The sequence below is a fragment of the Puma concolor genome, chromosome A1 (assembly GCF_028749965.1).
Source record: "Puma concolor isolate L17-30 chromosome A1, mPumCon1.1.hap2, whole genome shotgun sequence".
In the NCBI taxonomy this organism is placed as follows: Eukaryota; Metazoa; Chordata; class Mammalia; order Carnivora; family Felidae; genus Puma; species Puma concolor.
This window is the reverse complement of record NC_141667.1, coordinates 229,734,337-229,760,502: the sequence shown is the minus strand read 5'-3', so window position 1 is coordinate 229,760,502 and position 26,166 is coordinate 229,734,337. Positions and strand designations below refer to the sequence as shown.

Here is a 26,166-nt window from a genome sequence, read left to right as displayed (position 1 = left end):
TGTGTCTTACTTGCAGCTACCATCAACAGCTTTTATGCTTCACTTTTCCCCTAGGCAAGTGAGACCTGTGAGGAACAGACATGAATAATCCTGCCAAGGTAGAACCCCATATACCCAACTTCGGTCGGCCTCTAAAAGTATATAGAATTATCCTCTACCCTCTGCATAGCATAGGCCTGTGGGAAACATGCCTTGACTAGGAAACGTTTTGCCCTCATATTTGGCAGCCAGGGCCATGTTCAGAAATGAGCACATGGACCTCATGCATGTTCCACAGGGCAGTGAATTTTATACATCCAGTACTTTATGGTTGAAATTCGGTTTTGCGGGCTAGCCTGAGCAAATAAGAAAAAGATAATATGTCAGATGAACAAATGTACATTAGGCTGCCACAAATTTATGTGGAAGGATTTGTCTTCTATCTCTGAAGAAATTGGACATTGGCAAACTTTCTCTCCTATGAAGTCTCTGACTTCATGATACATACAGAGGAAACAGAAGCTGGTTCTTTAGAAAGTGTTCCCTAGAATAGGGAACAGAGAGGGAAACTTCTAGATTACACTGTCCATCTACCTAAAGATTCACAGATGTAACAGCAAAAGCAGTTATTCTACCAAGCTGGCCCCTGCTTGCATGCTCCATTTATTAGTGAACATCTTAGAAGGAATGCCCAATGGCATATATTGGTAGTGAAAACAGATTACAGAAAAAGATTTTCAGAGCATATAAATATTCTTGTATTAACATCTGAGATTATATATGCCTCCGCTCCCCACTCCATGTCAGTAACAATTGACTGAGGACTCAGATTACAATCTTGTTCAGAATCGGCCAAAAAAATAAAATACTCCCAAATACTTCTTACCTAATAATTTACAAAGTTACCCTATCCTGAATGAGCTAATTTGGAAATAAATTACCTGTCCCAGGATAGTTAAGAGCTTACTGTAAAAACAAAGTAACAAGAATGAAAAAAACTAGAAAATCAGCTAAAACAGGTCCCAAATGCCTCTTTGATAAATTACATTCCTTTAAGAGGCAATAGGCAATGGAATATAGCATCACACTAAAACTACTGGCTTTCCTCTTTTTAACTTTCATTGTTAATCTTAAAAAAAAATCAATTAATTTGTAATAAGCATTTTCTTCTTGAGCTGAGGAAGTTTCTGAGAAGAAAGCCTTATATAAAAGTCTACACTATCTATGGGGCACCTGGGTGGCACAATCAGTTGGGCATCAGGCTTCGACTCGGGTCATGATCTCATGGTTTGTGGGTTCGAGCCCCGCATCGGGCTCTGTGCTGACAGCTCGGAGCCCGGAGTCTGCTTCTGATTCTGTGTCTTCCTATCTCTCTGCTCTTCCCCTGTTCATGCTCTGTCTCTGTCTCTCTCAAAAATAAACATTAAAAAAAATTTTTTTTAAGTCTACACTATCTCTCATTCTTCACCAAAAAAGAAAGAAAATTTGGATCATAGTAAATATAATTAAGCTGTACTACACGTTTCTTTTCCTTTCTTAGAAAATAAACCTTACTTTTTAGAGCAGTTGTTTTAGGTGCATTGGAAAAATGAGCAGAGGGTACAGATTTCCATATGTCCCTGCCCCCACGTATGCAGCCTCCTCCACTATCAACATCCCTGACCAAAGTACTAGATTTGTTACAATTGATGAACCTACACTGATTCGTCATTGTCTCCTGAAATCCCTAGCTTGCCCTATGGTTGACTCGTGGTATAAATTTTGTGGATTCTGACAAATGTATAATGACATGTATCATACACCATAGTTTTCACTGCCCTAAAAATCCTCTGCTCTACCTATTCATCCATCACTCCCCACTAACCCCTGGCAACCACAGATCATTTTACTTTCTCCCTAGTTTCGTCTTTTCCGGAAGGTCATATAGTTGGAATTATACAGTATGTAGCCTTTTCAGATTGGCTTCTTTCACTAAGTAATATTCATCTTTTTTCTTAAAGGCATTATAAAACTTTCCCAAAGCCATGTATGTTGGTATGGCAAAGTGAGAAAGAGTATGAAGGCTCACACTGAAGTACTAATTTTGCCCTTCTGGGCAAGTCACTTACCTTCAGGTCTTGGTTTTCTCATCTGTAAAATCAGGATAACATTAATACCTATCCCACTAACTTTATGATGTTGTGAAGATCAGGTATCTCTTCTTAAAAAATGGAGGTATTAACGTCTATGTTGTAGAGCTATTGAATGAATTAAATAGGCAATGTGTGTGAAGAGCTTAGCACCGCACCTGGAACACATTACATATTTAATAATGGTAGCTAACCATGCTATTGTTATTATAATGTATGCTAAATACTTTTTATTTGACCTTTTAAAAACTGTTCTCTGCTTTTTACCATCTTGCCTGTGGGGCACAATTTCTAAATTGAGTACTCCTCCCTCGGATTTCCTGATGAGATCAGCCAGCAGGACGTCCCAGAGGAGGTTAGAAGTTGGGAGCGAGAGACAGGTCTTTACTTCTGCACCTCTTCTCCGTCAGGCTGTAGTTTGGTTGTGACTGCTGGGCAACCAGCTTACAGTTGTCTTCCCTTAACCCTGACCATCCCTGTATAAGCAATCTCTTATATTATCCCTTGAGGTAATTTAGAAAGTTTCTGCCATTTCCTGTCAGGAAGACACATAATGTTTGCCCTTCATATTTATTGGCAAAATCATTATTTTTTTTTAACATTGTAAAGCAGCCAAGGCATCGTAAAATCGAGAACCATACGCAACTCTACAAAATCTTGCAAGTTATTACGGACATCCCTCTATATCCAACACTGGTCAGGATTTATGAAATGTACTTTTAGATTCAATTTTAAAAGTGGAAAAAATTATAGAGATTTGGGAAAAAGTTATAAAAGTTGTAAAATATCTATGAGAAAGGCTGGTCAATTTTTCCTCATTAAAATATACCAAAAAGTACAACAACAACAACAAAACATCCCTGGGTATTATTAGTTAGCTTTGTAGCGCAAAGACAACTATTTAAAGTGTAGTTAATGTTTGTGGCTGATGTTTCACAGATGTGTTCCCCAATTTGATACCTCATTTCTGGAACCAGGGTAGGATATGGACCATCCCAATAGGGAAGACTTTTATAATAATAGTTCAAGAATATTTTCAACTGCAGCAAGAATTTTCACTAACAATGAAGAAATTAATTGAAGTACATATAATCCTCCTCTGCTATGGCTCTACGGATTGCAATGAACTAACCATATTACCTTAACAAAATCACTGACTGCATTTTTTTCCAATTCTATAAATATTAACTATATATATATGTTTATTACAAATCATGTTATAATGAAAAACAGGTCAGCCTTAATGCTAAATTTAAAACAAAAAAGTAATAGAGAATGTGCGAATGTGGTGCTGACTTTATTGCATGAATGGGACATGACACTCCACCCAGAATATTCTGTAATAAAGCTACTTACTTTAGGTTTTGGTCGAGCTCCAGTTGACATCTGGTTTGGCACACCATCAAGATTCTCGATGTTTCCAGTTTTATTTCTACAAATTCCTTTCCTCTGACGATTTTTTTTAAAGCTTACTCTTCAGGTTTATAGAATTCTGCAGAAAAAAAAATTAAGCAGGTTATTTTTCACATACAAAGAATTATTCCTAGGCAATAATTCATCTAAATTAGTCAATGAAAATCCATTTTAAAAAAAAAATAGTTTTGAAAATTAACATAAACTATGAGAATATTCCTAAATATTAATAATTTTTCCAAAGACATTTATGCTTAGGATCAGTGAGATCAGCCTAGTTAAGCCTAAGAACCTTCTGTAAATGTAAATTTATAAACTGAAATTACTTTTGATCTACCAAGGTAAAATATAGTACTATATTGGCATATTATAAACTTTCTAAAATGTAAAACCAAAGGTGTTTTATTTTTTTATTTTTTTAAATATTTATTTATTTGGGGGGAGAGTACAAGTGGGGGAGGGGCAGAGAGAGGGGAACAGAGGATCTAAAGAAGGCTCTGCACTGACAGACTGACAGCAGTGAGCCCAGTATGGGGCTTGAACTCACAAACCTGGAGATCATGACCTGAGCCGAAGTCAGCTGCTCAACTGACTGAGCCACCCAAGGGCCCACCAAAGGCGTTTTAAAAATGGAAATAAGATGTGGCTCATACACAACCACATTATTCCTTTAGGCTTTACGATCTCAGTTTATGTATTTTATAAAGTAGGGAGCAAACTGTAAATTTATATTTCTGAGGGTTAGCTACAGAACTAAAATTACTAAAAACATATTAGCATAAAGAGAATCCTAAACTTTTCAGATACAGTAAAAGCCTTTTTCTAGAATACTGGGTAAATTCTCATTGAATTGGACTAATTAAGTTTATCTTCGTTATTTCTTCCCATTCCTTGCAAGCCTTCCACATCTCTCTAGGGCCAAGTTCCTTATTATAATTTACCTAGAAGCTTCTAGTGCAAAGTTTTATCCTGGTCTATTCCTTCTGGAAAAAGTATCAAATTTTGCAGAAGTATGAAGGTTAGAAATGTGAATTTTTCATCTAACTAAAATTTTGCTCATTGATCATCAGGTTGTTTGGGGGTGGGGTGGATAAAAGATCTAGAATAAACAAACTTTATTGAATTATATATGAATGTAGCACTGCCAAATACAAGCTATATAACCTTGGAGTTAATATGCTCAAATCTTAATTTATTCACCTGTAAAATAACACAGGCATTTATTGAACACTTCTTTGTGCCTGGCATATTTGACCAATGGTATGTGAGTACGTAAGAACCTGCCAAGTCTAAGTGCAATCATTAATTCTCTTGATGCTTGCAACAACTCCCCTGTGGGGAAAAGAATTGACTATGATGATGAGAATGATAGGGATATGGTGATGATAATGGTAGCTAATATCTGTTTGACAGGCACTGTTATGTGTTTTATATATTTACCTTTTTAAAACAATTTCGTGATGTGTTCTTCACAATGAAAATTTACTAACTCAAAAATGTGTCCTACAAGGGTTTGCAGGATATAGAAGAGTGTGTACACACTTCTGCCCATGAGGAAAGGCCATGCAGAAACTACTTCAAGTCCACAGAGTTTTAAAGGTATGAATTATTAAATTAAAAAAAAAAAACAGCAACAAATAGGACTATAATGAACAGGCAGCCGGGGGAGCTGACAATACAATGAGTTGGCCATTGGGTTGACCAATGAGTGCTACACTTTGCTGATTACGACTAATGTCTATCTCTGCCACTAGTGTAGACAATTTGACAGATGCCTAGAGCAACACTCACTGTGGGCTCATTTGTAAAGTGAGATGATGCTGGCAGCTATTTCAATAGGCTGCAGTGCACTGCACGAAAGCCTCTTAAGTGTTGTTGCTGCTGTTTTCACTCAGCAGGTGGGGACGGTCTTCTTTTCCTTTAGGAAATTAGGAACTATATCTTATTCAGGAAAAATACTAACATTTGCTGACAGACTATTAAATACAAGATCCCATGTATGATACTTTCACATATATTACTTCACTTTCTTCTTCCCACCAACTCTGTGAGCGGGGTCTTATTGTTCTGATTTTATAAAACAATTTGTAAGGAGAATAAGTTACTTGACCAGGCTCACATGGCAAATGAGAACACTTAGCTCTCTTGATTCTTCTCAGTGCCTTCTCTACATCCTCATATTTCTCTTTGTATGCTTGTCCAGCCCCAAGTCTACAAAGGCCTCTTCTGTCTAAATCCCATCATAGCCCTTGTTCAGGTGGTTAACAGGCTTGGGCTCCCCTAAGCCTTGTAGATGATGGATACCCACAGAGATTAAGGATTGAGGCTGAATCTGCAGGAAGGAATTGACCATAGTAACCCAGCAGCTTTTTCGAGCTCCCAGGCAGAGGTAAGGCCACTTACAGCACTTAGAATGTGTGCTAAGGCACTTTATATTTTTGACACTGTTATAAATAACATCCTTTTGTAAAAAGAAAAAGGATTTTCTAGGTTCTGTAATTGGTATATAGAAATTCAATTGATTTTTCTTAATTGATGTTGTATCCATAAATATATGTAAGCTCTTTTATTAATTTTATATATTTGGGGGTGTTGTCTTTGTACTCTTAAATATGGGACCAATGATACTTTGTTTCCTTTCCATTCCATTGTAGTTTGCTTTCTTTCATTTTCCTTATTACTAGTCTAGGACCTCTAATCAGTGTTGATTAGAGGTGCTAAGATAGGATATCCTGATCTTATTTCTGATTTTAAGGAGAATGCTTCTGATACTTCTCCATTTAAGTGTGATACTAACTGTATGGTTTTTGTTTTTGCTTTAATCAGGCAGTTCCATTCTTGTGATCAAAACTTTCTACATGAAAGAATGTTGAATTTTACTGAATTCATTTCCTCCATCTATTAAGATAATCAAATTTTTCTTCCTTAATCTTCTAATTTATAAATCATACTAATCTTCTATGAAGTCAACCATGCATTCCTATACTATATTATCAAAGTACCATTCTAGTCTTTAAAGATTATTTATCATAATGACTCTTAGAATTTATCAAATTCCCTTAGGTAACTGGACATATCAACACACTATACTAAGATATTTACAATTATTGTTTTTAAAGTTTATTTATTTTGACAGAGAGCATGCATGCACACGTGTGTGAGTAGTGGAGGGGCAGAGAGAGAGGGAGAGAGAGAATCCCAAGCAGGCTCTGAACTGACAGCAGGGCTCAATCCCATGAACTATGAGATCATGACCTGAGACAAGATCAGGAGTCGGACGCCCAACCAACTGAGCCACCCAGGCATCCCAAAATATTTACACTTATTAAACCATTCTTATATTCATGACATCAACTGTGCTTGGTTGTGATAAGCAATTCTTTTTAATCTTATTTAGTTCAGTTAGCTACTGTTTGCTTTAGTATTTTTGCATCCATATTCATTTTTGTTCTCTGTCAAGTTTTTGTATCAAGAAGATGTTAGTTTTGTAAAATAAATATGGAATCTATGCATTTTTACAAATGAGATTCAGAAATTTTATACTGCATGAGAATTGTCCATTCTTTGAAAATTTCAAAGAATTCACAGGGAAACCCATTTGGCTCTTAGGGGTAGGTACTTTTTTTTTTTTTTTTTTTGAGAATGTGTTTAATTTATCCCATTGGCTTTTGGTCTATTCTGGTATGTAACTCCTGAGTTCTGATGATACATACTTTAATATAACATTGTCCATTACAAAGTCTTTCAAATCTATTAGCATACCCATGTGTACTCTTGTACTTTTAAAGTCATACTGGGGCGCCTGGGTGGCTCAGTTGGTTGGGCGTCCGACTTCAGTTCAGGTCATGATCTCGCGGTCCGTGAGTTCGAGCCCCGCATTGGGCTCTGGGCTGAGAGCTCAGAGCCTGGAGCCTGTTTCGGATTCTGTGTCTCCCTCTCTCTCTGCCCCTCCCCTACTCATGCTCTGTCTCTCTTTGTCTCAAAAATAAATAAATGTTAAAAAAAATAAAAAAATAAAAAAATCATATTATATACGATATTATAGCCTTCTTGTTCCTAATTTTATTTATGTTATTTAGTGGAAAGAGCCTAGATTTAAGTTAGACAGACTCAACACTAAGGCAGACAGGTAAATTCATTTGTTAGGTCTCAGCTTAATCACTAGAGCCTCTGGGAAACCTTGCATCACTCCTAGATGTTTCTATGGATTTCCATACTTCCTCTATCAAAACATTTGTTTCTTAGTATTATTGTTGTTTGTTTAATGGGCACCTTCAAAGTTAAACTGTAAGCTCTATGAAGGTAAAGACGAGGTATGTCTGGTTTACCATCAAACATCTAGCATTGTCTGAAACAGAGTAAACACACCGTAAATCTTTGTTTGAATGAACAAGTAATTGTTCCGATGTTTTACTCTGCCTGTATCTTCCATAAGACCATAAGTTTTAATTGACTTTTATAGCTACCATACCAGAAGACCAGAAGAGTGATTTAAAATGCCACTCTGCAGCTAGAGTGCAGGTTTCAAAGCTAGGCTCTGCCATTCACTAGCTGTGTGACTATAAACAAATTACTTCACCTCTCTGTACCTCAGCTGCCTCTCTGTAAAACTAGAAATAATAATGCTGTACTGTAGGGAGTTTATATATGCAAAACACTTTAAATACTGGTACACAGTATGTGATGACTTCATGATAGCTATTACTATATTAGTAGATGACAAGTAAATGAATGGATAAAAGTATAATGAACTTATAAAAATAGGGAAAATAATGATCATATTTGATCTGCCTCTTGGTGTTCTGAGGATCAAGTGATAGGAATTTTAAATAATGAAAACTATTTGGAGTGTTTTATTAGAACCATTACAAATGGAAACCCCCACTGGCCACACCAAAGAGAACTGTTTTCTTCTTTGGAAAAAAATGACAAGGCCAGAGAAATATTTAATAAGGATTTATTCTTATTTGGAGCAAAAAATTGGAATATTTTTCTTAAATTGGAATTTTTCTTTTGTATTTTAGCCTCTACAATAATACAACTAGGTTATGTTAAATATGCACTTTAAACAGTTTAATTTAATGTTTTCATTTTTATTTTTTTATTTTTATTTTATTTTAGAGAAAAAGAGAGTGTGAGCAGGGAGAGGGGCAAAGGGAGAGAGAAAGAGAATCTTAAGCAGGCTCCATGCTCAGTGCAGAGCCTGACACAGGGCTCAATCTCACAACCTTGGGATCATGACCTGAACCAAAATCAAGAGTCAGATGCTCAACTGGCTGAGCCACCCAGGTGTCCCTAATTTAATGTTTTTATAACTACCACCAAATACCTAAATTAAAATTTTTCTTCAGCCTTGATAACTCTTTTGGAAATAACCTGATTTTCCAAATATGTTTTCTTTCTAGATCTTTATTTATTACTTTCTGTAGTTCATACATTATTCAAACAATGCCTCATCATTTGTTTTTCTCCTGGACAAAGAAATTTTAAAATGCTATCCTTATCGTCATTCTCAAAGGTTGCCATGTGTACATATTGGCCCTAAAGTATGAGACTTCACTGATACAATAATCTTGAATATTTTCTCCTATATACAACTGAGTCATGACATAGAACTGAAAGAAACCAATAAAGAAATTATCTTCCTAATGTGTGCCAAAATTTCATAGAAAGAGAGCTTAAGAAAAAATGTCTAAGATATTTGCAATTATGCAAAATACCAGTAATTGAAGTGATGTGGCTTGTTGACTGTCCAAGCTTAGAGAGATAAAGAGAAAATTATTTTACTCGTTTTGCTCTTTTCAGAATAAAAGAAATAAAAAATGAAAGAGACAGATAAATAATCTTTTTCTTTAAAAAATTCTAGGACATTTCTACAATATAATATATAATATTCCAATGTTTATATATTATTTAAAAGTACAGCATGCCATTCTTTAATTTCCTCATTTGCAAAGAAGAATCTTACCAATTAACTAATTTGGAAATTGAAGATTTTTACATTTAATTTTTTAGAGGACAGCACATTTATAAAGAAATATCCATATTTCCAAACATTTAAAATATTTAGTGTCCAGCTGCAACAATAGGCATAAATAATATAACATCAGTTTTTGATCCCAAATGTAAATGAAGTGAGCCAAAGGTCAAAGCTATGCATAGACTCAAAGTCACCTTTGCCATCTATTTTTCAAGTGATAGATGTGTTCTGTATCTCAAAAAGAGAAGCTTGTGTAATTAACCTTCAGGGAACATTAAAAACACAAAGAAGAAATTTAAGCACATGTGAAAATTTTCTTGAGCTGAGCTAAAATAGTTTATATTGAATTCATTTTTGACAATGTTTTTGATCCATTCTTCCTATAAATGGGACTAACTTACTTATCCTGCTAAATTAGACTAAGAAAGACATACTTGATTCCAGATCCATCTGAGAGAGGCCTTCCAGTTTTTCATATTCCTGCTGCTAGACACAAAATTTTTCTTCTCTATCACAATAATGATAACTACTACTTATTTAGCGCTTACACTAAAGTGTAGCAAATTTACAGTGCTTACACTGAGTGTAGCAAAAGGAGGCTACTCTTCAAATTCAGGTCATGCTTCCTCTGCTAACCGTTGTGTGACCTGAGCAAGTTACTTGAGTTCTCAATGTCTCTGCCATCTCATTAGATTAAAATGGGGATATTAATAGAACCTACTAACAGGATTTTATCTACTACTTCCCATTTTGTTTTTTAGCCCACATTTTATCAAGATATTGTTAGGGCTTCAGGAAGCCAGAGCTCTAATTGTGTTATAACTTCTATGAGAGTTATGACTACACCCTTTCTGATGGATCAAGTACCACAAAATAGTCCTTAGAGACCCAACATGTACACACTAAGAAAATGTTAGTGCCATGCTGATTGAAGAACCTGAATATCTCTTTCAAATCCCTCCATGGGATCTGTAGAAGATGGATATAGGAGTGACAGAACAAAACATAAGATGTGAGAACACAGACGATTCATGATGACATACAGTTCTACTTAATGTAGTGACATATAGGGCAAGCTTCAGAAGTTTTTTTGGCTTTATTTATCACTTGTACACAGTTGATTGTAGTATCCATATCCTTCCCCTGTCCCCAGTGGCTTCCTTAGGCAAAGGATCTTTGGAGCCATTCCATTCATTCATTCATTCACTCATATGCCAAGCACTATCCAAGCAAAATGAATGTATTTTCCTGAAGAGCTCTAGTCTAGGGAGAAGGAGCCATGTAGACAGATAATATTACAAGGATTGAAACCAAAGTATATACACAACAGTGTGGGAACACAGACAAAACAACAAATAATTCTGCCTGGGGAAAAGGAAGAATTCATAGAGGAAATAACCTTTAAACTGAGTTCTGAAGGAAGAGTACTATGTACTGTTTCAGGGGAAGAGAAGCCCAAAGACATGAAAGCACAGAAAGAATACAGCATATTTAAAGAACATTGAGTTTTATCTGACTCCCTCTGATGGGAACTGGTGGATAAAGGCAACAGATGATGTATGAAACTGAAATGGGGGTCCCCAGATAAGAAGCCACATATTAAGGAGTTGGACTTTTTTCTGTAGGTAATCAGAACCCTGTGGGTTTTTTGTTGTTGTAGTATTTTACAACGGAGAAAGTTAAACAATACAGAGAGCTAAACAATAAATATCAAGGAGTTTAAGATTTCTCTTATGAGTTCAACACTCCCTTGCCTCTGCTCCTTCTCTTTTTTTGGAAATGCTTTTTAAAAACAATGTCTTTATTGTAAAATAGAGAAACAGAAAAGCACACAAACAGATGCATGCCTTAATGAATTACTCAACTTTGAGGAAGCTTTTAACCAGCATCAGGGCAAGAAGTAAAACTTTGACATAACTCTGCCCCCTCCCCCAATAAAATCTCCCAATATACTCCATACTCTGTTCATTCCCAAAAGGAACTGTTATCCTGACTTTTACAGTAATTATTTCCTTATATTTTTCATAGCTTTATCAGTCAAATGTGTATCCCTAGATGCTAAAGTTTAGTCCCCTTTATAAATTTTTTGATATCTTTGAACTTTCTTAATCTATAATTATTTCTGTCAAATTTCTCTGTTGAAAAACGCAAGTTTTTTGTACACTCTGTAGTTTTCCACAGTCCGAATTTGCAAATTGCATGCTCAATAGTAATTTCAACTTGTTCCTATCTTGTTTTTCTGAAAATCAGAATGTGAATCAGATTTGGATTCCATCCCTTTGGTATGACTCTTGGTAGTGCTGAGTGCTTCTATCAAGAAGCATATAATATCTGATTATCTTTTTTATGATATTAGCAGCTATTAATGCTAACTAGCTGTATTTATGAATTCATTGAGGGTAGCAACACAATTATATTTTAATTATTTTTTTCATTTACCAGTTGGAATGTTTATAGAGGAATGTTTTCTTCATTTATTATTTGGTTACCCAGTGTTACAGTTCATATAGGCTAAATGTTTGAGTCTTTCACTTCATTACATATTAGTTTTCAAGATAGTGAACTGGTTCCCTATCATCTTCTAAAAATGATAAGTTCTTTTTAAGAAAAATATCATTATGAACACATGGATTTAAATATATTTGATGACTTTCAATCCAGCAATTATTCCCATGATTAAAGTTCACAGTGTTCTACCTTTGTCCAATAGGGAATTTTTCAAGTTGGTTCATGAGAACTTAGTAGTATTTGGTAGCTACCTAGCCATGAAATGACAAGCTATTCTAGGTTCATCTTGTACATTTCGTCCTCTAAATCTAGAATTAGAAACTTCTTCAAAAAGCTCTGATTTCACGGCACCTGGGTGGCTCAGTCAGTCAGGTATCCAACTCTCGATTTCGGCTTGGGTCATGATCTCACAGTTTTTGAGATCAGGCTCCGCATCGGGCTCTGTAGTGACAGTGTGGAGCCTCCTGGGGATTCTCTCTCTTCCTCTCTCTCTACCCCTCCCCTGTTTGTGCTCTTTCTCTCTCTCTCTCAAAATAAGTAAATAAACTTAAAAAAAAAAAAAAGAAACTCTGATTTCTTTTAATGAGAAATTGTATTCCAAGAACACATTCCACACAATGGGATAATTATTGCTACCGTCTTGATCATTGATTTCTAGTTGTTTTCTTTTTTTTTTTTTTTTTGGGGGGGGGGACAGAGAGAGACAGAGCATGAACGGGGGAGGGGCAGAGAGAGAGGGAGACACAGAATCGGAAACAGGCTCCAGGCTCCGAGCCATCAGCCCAGAGCCTGACGCGGGGCTCGAACTCACGGACCGCGAGATCGTGACCTGGCTGAAGTCGGACGCTTAACCGACTGCGCCACCCAGGCGCCCCTGATTTCTAGTTGTTTTCAACAGGGAGACAGAGAGGTGCTTCAGGAGTTCATACTGATAGTTACAATTCAAATTTAGGATTTACAAAAGTTGTATTTAATCTCTAAGCTATTATATTTGTTTATCCTTCCTTCTACATGAGAATATTGGTTCCCAAGGACACAGAATTAGAATATCCCATAAAAACTCATTTGTTTTTAGCTCATATAATACACAGAATAGTCTCAAAATAACAATATTAATACTACCACTACATGAATACTAAAAGCACTTAAAAAAAATTTTTTTTGCATATGCTGTTCCCAGTTCTCCCTCCCTTCTGACATTTTTAGCATTATATACTATACTCTGATTCTCTTAGCCTTCATTTAGTCTTAGTCCTACTAAGAACTACATACTTAATGCTCACCAGTCCTTCTGTCGATGTCCCTCTGGTCATTAGGCTACCTGAAGCTCAAACTCTGATAGATCTTTCAGAAAAAGCTGAAGATTCTCTGGCTTTTTTCACTTGAAAGTCAGTTTCACTGGATACAAAATGCTTGGCTGGCATCTTCTTTCCCTGAGAATCTAAAGGAAAGAAATGAGAGAATCTTATTGTCTTTGAACATAAAATGTTGCTCTTGAAAAGTCTAACGTATATCTACTTATAATATCCTATAAATTGTGTGTTCCCCCACCCCCAAAGTCAAATAATACTTTGTTTTTCTCCTAAACCTAATAATTGTACTAGAATATCTTTGTGTTAGTCATTCTGGGTTGATATTCTTTTTTTTTTTTTAATTTTTTTAAAAAATTTTTTTTTCAACATTTATTTATTTTTGGGACAGAGAGAGACAGAGCATGAACAGGGGAGGGGCAAAGAGAGAGGGAGACACAGAATCGGAAACAGGCTCCAGGCTCTGAGCCATTAGCCCAGAGCCCGACGCGGGGCTCGAACTCACGGACCGCGAGATCGTGACCTGGCTGAAGTCGGACGCTCAACCGACTGCGCCACCCAGGCGCCCCTCTGGGTTGATATTCTTAGGTGCATGATGAGTTCTTTCAACATGTAACTTTAATCCTTTTTATTTCAGAAAAGTTTTTTTGAAAAAAGTTTTTAGCATTTCTTCTAATCCCTTCATTTAATTTTCATCTTCTTTTGTGGCTTTCTTTTTTAGTATCTTTTAAGAAATTCTATTTTGAAGTCATAAAAACAGTCCAAAAGTTTTCAAGCTTTGACTTTCACTCTTAAGATCATAATACACCTGAAACTGAGTTTTGTGTATAGTGTGATGTGTGTACACAATTCTTGTCATGAAAACGTAAGAGAGAAATTTATGATACTTGGGTTTATCAAAAAAGTTGTACTTTTGAGCAATTGTTTCCTTGTATCTCACGGAATTATGAATTAGTCTGATTCATATCTGGTGTCTAACTCAGATAAGAAGAATGCAAAGTGTAACAGTGTCCATGTTCACTTAAGGCAGCAACTCACTGTACTTCTATGTACAGCTTAGCCAAGGAAGGACGAGTGTTTTGTGTGGACCAAAGATGTGTGCACCTTCCAGATGAAGAATCCAGCCAAAAAGACTTTAAAAAGGACTGCTTTGCCCAAGAGATATACTTAAGGGAAAGAATCACTTTTTTTGAGAACCCAAAGGAAAAAATCTGGATGAGGTGAACTCATCAAATGCCTGCAGCTAAGTGTTGGTTGAAGGCTAAAGTAACCAGTCAGGAAAAAGCCTCTTGCTGGAGATTCCAGGCAGAGAAATTTAAGGAGCCTGCTTTAAATAGTAAAGCCTTAAGAATGCCGATTCCAGATTGTTACACTACTGGCCATGTAAACCTGGATATTTTTCCCCAATCTTTTCAACGTTGTTCCACCCTGGAGGAAAGCTCTACACACATTAGGCCCTTAACAAAATGGTGGCTGTCATTATCAGTGCCTTTCTTTACTATCACAGTCTGAGATACCATCTCATACTTGATTACAAGGTATTTTCCATTCGATTAGTACCAATTATTCTCAAAGTTCCTAAAAAGGAAGGGCATATTTTATACTTTCTTTATATTCATCAGAAAATTGGAAAGAGCTTTGTACTTAGAATTTGTCAATAATTATCTACTGATCAATAAGTAGAGGTAAGTGGAGTTAAAACATTAAAATAGGAATGCTTTGGGGCTGTCAAGAAAAGCCAATCAGCAACCCTGAAATAGTACCTTTTGTTAACCTAGTCAGCTTTTCACTTTTTCTAGTCTCAGAGTTCTCATTATCAATACAATGTCTCTTTACTTTACATCTTGGAGTCTCCTACCATAAAAGATGAGGCCTTTAAAAATTATATTATTTGGGAGTATCAGATACTCAAGCTCAATGATACCCAAATGTCTTCACTGGATGATGTGCTATTGTGTGTAAAGTTGCCTCTAAGCTGTGTAAGTGTTGTGAACCAAACAAGGAGAATAATTGAAGACAGTGGAGAAAGATATTTTACTTGGATTTAAATATAATTCCAAAGATAGACTTTTGAATTCAACATTTTTAAAGAAGTCTCTTGTTCTTAATCATTTAATCATGTAATCTTTGTTTTAAAGATTTTTGAAATCTGGGGTGTCTGGGTGGCTCAGTCAGTTGAGTATCTGACTCTTGATTTTGGCTCAGGTCATTTTGGGTTCCTCACTGAGCATGGAGCCTGCTTAAGCTTCCCCACCCCCCCCACCCCCGCCCTTCTGCCCCTTTCCCCCACTCACATGGTCTCTAAAATTAAAAAAATAAATAAATAAAGATGTTTGAAGTCATATGCTTGATTTTTTTTTTTCATGCATTTTTTCAGCCTCAATTTTGGGATCATGTATGCTGTTATGTAAGCAGAAAAGAACATTTCCTTTTCTAATATATTTCTTTTATACATACAACCCACTGTTGAAACACTATTAAAAATGGCTATAGAACATTTCAATGGTCTTTGGAGATATTTACCCCCTGAATCTAATTACTAAGTGCCTACTGTAAATACCACGAGGGTAGGGATTGTATCTGTTTCAATATTACTTTATAAAAACTTAATTTTCTTTCATTAATCTGTAAACTATGATCATCTACTATCCAAACTATTCATTACAAATGAAACAGTACCCCCCAAAACAGACAGTAGGGAAATTTAAAATGCTTTGTTTTTTTGATGAAAGAAGACATCATTCTTTTTTAATCTAATAACTTTTCCAATTTCTGGATAAAATACAAGAAGTGAAATGGGTCGTTATTATCAAATAAATCTGAATATGACTAACCAAAAATAAAAACCAAAGTAAAAAATGCACTAACTGGAAATTTTAGCACCATGTGAACATTCATATTGATGACTTAAAAGCAATTTAGCATAGATAACTAAATATTTAATCATGATAATGATTATTTATGATTTAAAAGCAGTTGAGGAAGAGTTACATGGAATTATATTTGAACTATAACAATTTCAAATTAATACACTTAAGTAAAACACGTTTTGTATTTTAAGTTCTACCAAAGAAAACCAAAGGCAATCAACTAAGGATATAATTGATTTTTAGTAATTTAAAAATAAAACTTCAAGAAGCAGATAATTGGGAGATTATCAATTATCAATTTACTGTTTTAATTTTAAAAATAATTCAATTACATGAATGAAAGGGATATGACAAAGGGCTGCTCCAAAGGAAGGCAGGGTAGAGAGGTACTTCTTAGACTATATCAGTTGTTAGGTTCTAACATCAACTTTATTTAGGACATAGAAAGTTTATATTCTTTCTCTTATTACGAAAGCTGAAGTAAATATTTTCCAGTCCTCAATGTGACTATTTGTGTTTTGGGAATAAAGGAAATGCTGCACCCTTGTTTATGGCTTCTTCTTATAGCTCTACAATAATCCCATTCAGAGCAGTAAAAGGCACATTTGTTTTACTGTTCCATCTAAGCACATTATAAAAGGCAAGATGACTGTCAGAAAATCTATACTTAAACTACTAGATTGTAATAGGACTGAGCAATCCCTTATAGAACACATAGGGGTCAGATTTAACACTCCAGCTTGACCTCATCATGATCTGGAACAAGCATTTGGTGATTTTTAAGACATTAATAGGGCAGGGTTATGGGAAAGCCACTCTAGACTTGACATTTAATTTTCTGTGTGTGCATATAAATAAATTTAATATGTGACTGTTCCAAAAGAATTACAAATAATTCCAGTTTACCCAATTACAGAATAGATACAATTAAATGTGAAACCCGATTAATACAGTTAAAGAACTGAGAACAAAAATGTGGAAAAAAACTGGTGAGGCAAGACAAATGATGAATTAGAGTACTAAATTGTATTGCCATTACTTCTATGCACATGTATTTCTAAAGCAAGGAAATTGGGAAATTTAATCAGTGGAACATAATTTGAGTAATTCTATAGTCCATATGTAAGAATGCTTTTTTATTTTATCTGTTCCAAGCTACATTTATTTATAGATTAGTAGAATAAAAACAAACCACCATATAATAAAGGAAATCAAAATCAGAAAATAGAATATTTTATTTTGAGTGGTATTTTCTTATGACAGGAGAATCTATTGGATCTGAGAATCTTATGTTATTACCCAGTCCATATTTATTGCATAACTATTATGCCCCCTTGATAAACCAGAAATTCAGTAGGTAGACCTTAGAAATGGGTGTGAGAGTTGACATGATAAAACCTGGGCAAAGTGTTTGTATTCAAGGGGTTTACAGCTGTGTCAAGGCTAGAATAATCTGAAGAACAAGGTTAAAAGAGAAAAGTCAGCAGATAGTTTTTTACAAACATTCTACTATAAAATAAACTGGTTTTCTTCTCTAAAGAAAGAAGAAAGCTCTCTGCCAGCACACCAAACAGAACTTCCCAAGACTTTTGATAACAGCCTATTCCTCCAACCTCTGGATGAGTCAAGCTAATTATTAATATGCTAAAGCCAAGCTCCCTTTCCATTGTGTCATACACTTTTCTAAGTGAAACTGCCTCACTATAATGTTCTATTGGTTTGTTAGTAATAAAATTCCCTTGGAAATGACCCATATTAGAGCTGCTTTATATTAAATTTTATTCTAAGTTAAACTCTATCAAATTTTATTTTAGGTAACAAAAACTATTTCAGGATTCATTAAATAGCAGCAAGAGAACAAAATCACAAAGTCTTATACTTGAACCCTAAGGGTGATGAGACTGTTTCGGAACAGTTCTGACCAAGGCTTCTAATAAAATGGACAAGCTATTTCTACATATCTGTGAGGCAAGTTGTTTCATAGTTTCTGCATCTTAGTGTATTAGTGTAGTGTTCAGTATTTAATAAAAAGTCGATCACGTGATTAACAGAAATCTTAAAATATTATGGGGCTCTAAAATACTGCTGCCATGTGGACAAGTTATGGCTGACCAGTTCCTCCCTGAAATCTATAGAAATAATTTTATACATAAAAATAGAACCTATCATGTATCAGACACTTTGCAAATAGTATCTTTTTTTTTTTTTTTTTTGAACCCAACAATCACCCTGGAAAGTAGACATCTTGTTTTTCAAATTAGAGAAACTGAGGCTTAGAAAACTTAAATAACTTACTCAATTCCTCCTTGCAAGAAGTGGGGAGTCTGGGACAATGTCCTGCTCATACCTATGCACTCATACCTATGAGCACACCTATGAGCTGTTGGACAAAGTTTTGTAGAATTATTGCTTGAAATTACAATAAGAAATTAAATCCATTTGCTGTCTGGGGAGCATATATTTCTTTATTGCTATCTATAAAAATAAAGGGATGTATTTCTTCTTGCCTGACTGCAATATATGCTTGTATTATAAGAATACCGAAAGCAACAGAGTGAATTTACAGCTACAGCACAGTAGTGTTTGGTTTGTGTGAAAACAGAATGACCTGGGCCCCCCGCAGGAGGAGCAAAGGACAGAAGACATAGGTAGGCAAACTCTAAAGAATAGGGTAGTTTCCAGGAACCCATCTGTGGCAAGGGGGTATCACTTCCAGGAGGCCCTAGAGACCCATCCAGAAGCAAGACAGAAAGCCACTGGTGTGTCCCCTGGATTGTTTCTGGTATTTGGGGACAAGAAACAGTGACTGATAAAGAAAAAGAATACTCTTTATTAGCATCACTGAGACTCTCAAATTAAAAGGGACTTCCACTTCTGCCAATGATGGACTTCTTTTCTTCACTTTTCTTCTCCTTCTTTTTAATCAGACCCATCCTCTCAACTGTGAATAACTCGAAAAGCTGTGTAAAAATACAAAAGGGATCTTTTTGATGGTTTCTTAAAGAGGACAGGAAGGTGTGGAGAAGTCTGTCCATATTCAACTGTTCTTCCCTTTTACCTATTTGCCAATTTAGAAGCTGTTCCTGAAGCTGGGAAGTCACTTAGAAAGTGGTAGTTAAGAAGTAGAGAAGCCAAGACTAGCTTTCAGGAATCCCGTGCTTCTGAGAAAATAAAAATTGGAGTTCAAGGACAACCAATGAGGAACGGCCTTTAAAAATACCTCAGGCTTGGGGGTTCCAGTCAGTTAAGTATCCAACTTCGGCTCAGGTCATGATCTCACAGTTCCTAATTTGAGCCCCACCTAGGGCTCTGTGCTGACAGCTCAGAGCCTGGAGCCTGCCTCGGATTCTGTGTCTTCCTCTCTCTCTCTTCCTCCCCCACTCTCGCTCTGTCCCTATCTCTCAAAAATAAAAACTTAAAAAAAAAAAAAACCTTTGGATTTTGGTTGGGACACAGAAAAGGGCCATCCTAGGAGTAAGAAGGGACCTGAAATAGACCAGACCTAACAGACTGAAAACCATACAGATTAAGGTACTCTACCCTTGGCCTACCTTTTTAACAGAAACAAAAGTAAAATCCCTTATGGAAGTAAAACCATTGTTTAGAGTCTAATTTTTTCATAAACAAAGACAGCATTCCATTAAGAATTTCTGGACATATGAAGAAACAGGAATAAGAAAAAGTCACTAGAAACAATATCCACAGATGATTTAAATATTGGAGTTATGAGGCACAGACTTCAAGATTTCACCTAAAAAGTAGAATCTTTAAGAATCAAGTAAAAATGCTAGGGGCTTCTGGGTGGCTAAGTTGGTTAAGCATCTGACTCTTAATTTCAGCTCAGGTCATGATCTCACAGTTCCTGGATTCAAGAGGAGATAATTCCAAAATAACAATAAAAAGCAGGCTTGGAATTCTCTCCTCTCTCTCTCTCATGCTCAAAATAAATAAATAAACACGAAAAAGAGAGAATCAAACGAAAATTCTAGAACTAAAAAGTATAATGACTTAAAACTGAAAATCTAGGGGCGCCTGGGTGGCGCAGTCCGTTGGGCGTCCGACTTCAGCCAGGTCATGATCTCGCGGTCCGTGAGTTCGAGCCCCGCGTCAGGCTCTGAGCTGATGGCTCAGAGCCTGGAGCCTGTTTCCGATTCTGTGTCTCCCTCTCTCTCTGCCCCTCCCCCGTTCATGCTCTGTCTCTCTCTCTGTCCGAAAAATAAATAAATGTTGGAAAAAAAAAAATTAAAAAAAAAAAAAAACTGAAAATCTAAATTCAAACAATACATTTATAATAAATACAAAACAAGAAATGGGAGAAAATTTAACAATATATGTGCAAGACTTGTATGCTGAAAATTACATAGAGAAATTAAAGACCAAGATAAATAGAAAGATATGCCATGATTGTAGATTGGAAAACTGAATATTGTTAAGATGTCAATTCTCCCCAAGCTGATCAACAGATTCAACAGAATCCCAATCAAAATCCCACCAGGTTTTTTTAGAAACAGAAACACCAATTCTAAAATTTATGTTAAAATGCAAAGGACTCAGAATGATCAAAACAATTTTGAGAAAAAAGGATGTTGAATAAGTTGGCATAAGGACAAATACTTTTCAATGGAACTAAGTAGATATTCAGAAAATCAGACAAAGATGCCAAAGTAATTCAATGGGGGAAAGGATAATCCTTTCAACGAATGCTGCTGGAATAACTGGATTTTCATTTTGAAAAATATAAATATCAACTCCTACTGTTATACCATACAGACGAATTAACCTTCGACAGGTAATAGGCTTAAATGTGTTAATTGTGAATATTAAAAATATAATAGGATTTTATTTACAACTTTATGCTAATGAACTTTAATATTTGGATAATATCTACAAATTCTTAGAAAAATACAACTCACAAACACTGCTCTTCAAAATACATTATTAAGAAAATGAGAAGATAGGCCACAAACTGGTAGAAAAATATTCACAACACACACTTTGGCAACAAATGTGTATAAGCGGAAGGGGAAATGGAGAGGTATTAGAGGCTACAATGTTGGTTATACAAGATGAGTAAGTTCTAGAGATTTACTGTACAGCACAGAGCTAACAGTTAACAATAATGTATAATATACATAAAGATTTGCTAAGAGGGTAGATCTTATGTGAAGTGATTTTATCACAAAATAATAAATAAAATGCGTGGGAGGAAACTTTGACAGGTGATCAATGTATTTACAATAGACACTGTGGTGATAGTTTTGTGGATGTATGCTTCTCTCCAAACTGATCAAATTGTACACAGTGAATACTTACAGCTTTTTGTATGTCTTTCATAATTCAATAAAGAAAACAGCAAACATAATATATAAACAACTCTTACAACTCAATTATAATACTCCATTTTAAAAATGGGCAAAAGTTCTAAACACACTTCACAAAAATTAAATTAACACCTATACCCACTCAAATGGCTAAAAGCAAAGGTTAACAGCATCAGGTGTTGGCATTTGAGAGAGACCTTTTAAATGAGATTAAATGAGATTGAGATTAAATGAGATTAAATCCTTTTAAATGAGACGGAAGATGTTTAAAGAGTACACGTGCAGGTAGAGTAGATGCTAGGAGGCCAGAATTCTTAGCTTAGACTCACAATTTTAGTTTTTAAGGAAGTATGAGTCAAAGTCATTGGTTGAGGAGGCAGATGGTAACTTGAGAAAGGAGGAGGAAGAATGGAGTACCTGGTTTCCAGAAGAAAGCAAGGTAACGAGAGAAAAGGAGCTGGAGGACTAGACACAGTGGAGAGCCCATTTAGGTGTGAGATCACTGTTAGTCCATCCGATTGTTATGCCGTTGAGTGTAAGCACATAAAACATAAATGCATGAGTTCCTACATGAGCAGGGTTTTGCAGGCAAGTAGTAGTGAGGGGCAAGAGTTGAGTGAGGTATTTGCAGACAAGTGATGTAAATGTCACTATTTGTGACTATAAATAAATTAAATTGATTTTTTTTTTTTTTTTAACTAGGAAGAACTAGGTTAGTGTAAATTACTAATGGCGGCAAAATGAAGCACTCTTGCAACTACATGTTTCAACTACCCAAAGCTGAAACATCTAACAATAAGAATTTATTCCTTACTCTACACATTCAGGTTGAGGTCTAAAAATGATTTTCCCTCACTGTCTAAATCAGTCTCTTTCCACATCCATCACATCTTTGCTCTTTCCCCTTCAATGTTTTTAATATCTTCCACTATGTTTGTTTTTAATTTTCCTGGACTTCTTGGTTCCTGCCTGTCCTATTTCTGGTCCTTCTGGTCCTTCTGGTCCTACTGCAATATTGCCCACATTTCTTTTCTTGGTTTTTCATAAAAACGTGTCATGGCTCTCCTCAACCCTCAGCTTTCTTTACACCTACTACCAAGACCCCCCAAGAGGGTTTATCGAAAAACAGTAAGTGTCATATGGCTACTAGAGACAATCTAAATTTCTAGTATTCCTCGGTCCACCTGTTTCTCCCCGTATATCCACTTAAGTCTCTATTCCTTTTGCTCTGGCTTTCACAAGTACTCCGTCTTATGTAGGCCACAAAAAGAGCTCTGAAAAACGTAGATAAAAGTTTACTAAAACTGAATAAATTTGTCACTTTGCAGCTGACACTTCTCCAATCTAAAATTAAAACAGGATGGACACATTTATTTTTGCAACGTACTTCATTGTTTCCATGCTGCATCTAAAAACAAAATGAAACTAGTACACTCTTCACTAGTTACTATGGTTCGTCCGTAAAAGCGGTTTACCTCTACTTTGCAAAAATGAAAAAAGGGCAGAATTTTCCTTTGTAACGATTTGTACAAGCAGCCTTACTTTAGTTAACGAAGTGTGATAAACACTAACACTACACCACAAGATGCACAATAATTAAATTGTTTACACTAACAAAAACAGAAAAATAAAGCCGGATGAACTTCAATTCTTGCGAAGTACTGTTAAAAAGCAAAACCACGCTTCCTTAATAACTGTTTTGGGTTCCGCAGGAATAGTCTATTTGCCTGCGTTCCTTTCCTTGGGACCGCCTCATGATTGATGCTTAAAGAAACAGTGGGTGGATCACGCCGGATCAGACATTTAGAGGAAAAGTCTGATTTAGAGGGAAAAGCTGGGTCTATACCAGCACTGGGACCGCGCCCAGCAAACATCTAGCTCACTTTAGAGTCCAGAGGAAAATACAGCTCGAGTTTTTACCTCATACACCATTAACTTTCCACAGAGAGTTCCAGAAACCTGACTCACAGCTAGAAACCCAAACCCTGTAGGCGGGAGGGGAAGAGGAAAAAAAAAAACAAAAAACCTACTACGTCACCACTTCCGCCTCTCGCCGGGCCGCAAACGTGCTAAGATAAAGACATTCACGCCAGTGACGACTACGTCCCCAAAGTGCGCATGCACACGGCGAGACCCCGCCCCTCCGCGCTCTCCGCCTCGCGCACCCGCCTAGAGAGGCGCGCACACCACAAGGCCGCCCCCGCTGGCACCGCCCCGGGCTTCCGCCCCGCGGCCCGACGGTCGCCGTTCGGTTCCGGTTCTAGCCCCGCCCTCACGCGGGAACTCTCCAGAAGTCTTAATATCCGGGACCAGAAGCTGGCGCCAGCGCGCATTTCCGGCGACAGACACGAAGAAAAGGATCCGGTGACGCGTCTTCCCGTCCCCCTAGCCACCCCGACTCCGGCTCTCGGTGCGGCAGCGCCATCTGGTGCCGTGTCTCCCACCGCCTGCGGAGGGGGAGCGCGCACCTTTCTCTCCGAACCTTCCAGAGAAATCGCGACCCCAGTGTTTCTCTCTCCCGTCCCCCGGAAGGGAGGGGCCCGAGTCTCCGCCCTGCGGAGTTCCCGCGCAGGAGGGACTTCGCAGGACTTTGAAGCGGCTGCCGCTCGTAGGAGTGTTTGTGTATTTACAAGATGGAGAGCCAACAGATTTCTTTCTCTAGTTTTAAGCCCAGAAAAAGCGTTTTTCTTTTTACGCTTCCACATGCCTTGTTTCTGAGCAGCGTGAATTTCTCAGTGTGTCGGGAATGGGGTCCTCCATTTCACACTTGGTGGGAAGATGGCTCAGGCTTTGTGGCTTCCGTTGGCCTCTGATGTAAAAGCTTTTGTTTCCTTTCACGTATTAAGGCAGTGTTGTAAAAGCGTGGAGTGTGTCTGCTTGGAGCCCGTCCAGAAGTGTGGAAGTTAGTGGGTAATTTTTATTAAAAATAGGCTAGATTCGGGGCGCTTGGGTGGCTCAGTCGGTTGAGCGTCCGACTTCAGCTCGGGTCACGATCTCACGGTTGGTGAGTTCGAGCCCCGCATCAGGCTCTGGGCTGATGGCTCCGAGCCTGGAGCCTGCTTCCGATTCTGTGTCTCCCTCTCTCTCTGCCGTTCCCCCATTCATGCTCTGTCTCTGTCTCAAAAATAAACTTAAAAAAAAAAATAGGCTAGATTCACCCACTTCTCCTGAAGCTAATATTCCACTGTATGTTAACTAGAATTTAAATAAAATTTTAAAATTAAAAACAAAACAGGATAAGGAAATTTTGGGAACTTAGTTTCAGAAACACTCAGGCTACGTATAGATTTGTTTGCATGGCGTACTACTTTTTGATAACCAGAGAGGAAAAATAATTTCCCTAAAGTCAGGAAAATGGTGGTAAAGTCGTCCCTGATAATGAATTCTTACTTGAAAACCTAGATTTCCCTGGAAGCGTGTAGGCCTGGCGATATTAGGTAGCTAACATGAGATTGTTTTCAGTGTTTTACTGGAATGGTGTTTTAACGGAGTATCAAACTATATAATGAAAGTGAAATAAGTTTCCTTTAGAATTCGTATATTAGCACCTGCTAACTTGGCTGCTCCTCTGTTTCCGTCTATAGCCGTGGTTCTTAAACTTGGGCATGCATCAGAAGTCCCTGGAAGGCTTATTAAAACATTGGTTGTAACTTCTGAGTTTCTAACTGGGAACAGCTAGGGCCAGAGCTAGATAATCATAGGCTTGATAAGTTCTCCGGTGAGATTTAAGCTGTTGGTACAAGGACCACACCTGGAATAATTTGGAGTTCAGGACTGCTTTGTCATTAATGCTCTTTGCTATTGCAGGAGAGATCAGAGATAATGATGATATTAGAACTGGAGAGATGTGTAGGCCTTTGACCCCTTTGCTGGAAAGTAATAAATTAAGCCTTAGAACCGGGAAAGTTAGATGTAAATGAATATTCCATTAAAGCGACTAATACATATATATGTTCAGTATATGATCATGTGATAGAGGGTGCTCTAGCACCAGGTATACTAAATGTTTAAGTTATTTTGCAGTAATTTCTGTCCTTCACATTAGCTGTTAAAAGTAAGTCAGAAATTACTAAAATTAAGGACAAAATTGTTCCAACAACCATTCTAATTGTACCCATTGGAAGATGCCAGGGTCTTTCAGCGGCCTTTTGAATCTCTCCAAGTTCCCTTATTTCTCCTAATCCTTTACCAACCCCACTTCACTTCACCCACATCGTGCCATTTACAAATGGACACAATGCTTTCATTTGTAAAAATGGCCCTCTCATTAGTAAAAATGGCTTTATCTCATCTTCTCCGCAGGCCTTTTCCTCTTAATTCTGTCACATCCAACTCTGCCATTGTGTTTATTGACCCTCACACAGTATAGTACACGACACACTTTTGTTCTTGCTCCTAAGTGAAATACAAATCGTTAGGCTTGTTACGGTCATAGCTGAAATTATTCCTAAAATCAGTAAAAAGTTTGGAATACTGTAGTGTGACTGCCTTTACTATAGAAATTACTGATATAACCTTGATTTGTAAATTAGTATATCTAAAGATGAACAAAGATAATTCAAATGTTGCTTTTGCAATAATGTAGTAAGGTTTTTATGAATCAAAAACAATAACATCGCTGAAGTGATTAAAGGAATGAATTTATTGTAAACTCAG

General features: G+C 36.7%; 1 protein-coding gene across 1 annotated transcript in view; it reads right to left on the bottom strand.

Annotated features, from left to right (window-relative positions):
* STARD13 (StAR related lipid transfer domain containing 13) overlaps positions 1-3,556 on the bottom strand; it is a 386,813-nt gene extending 383,257 nt beyond the window's left edge. The window contains exon 1 of the mRNA XM_086713840.1: positions 3,465-3,556. The gene's annotated coding sequence lies outside the window, so the exon portion shown is untranslated. The remainder of the gene's footprint in view (positions 1-3,464) is intronic.
* Positions 3,557-26,166: the final 22,610 nt, after the last annotated feature.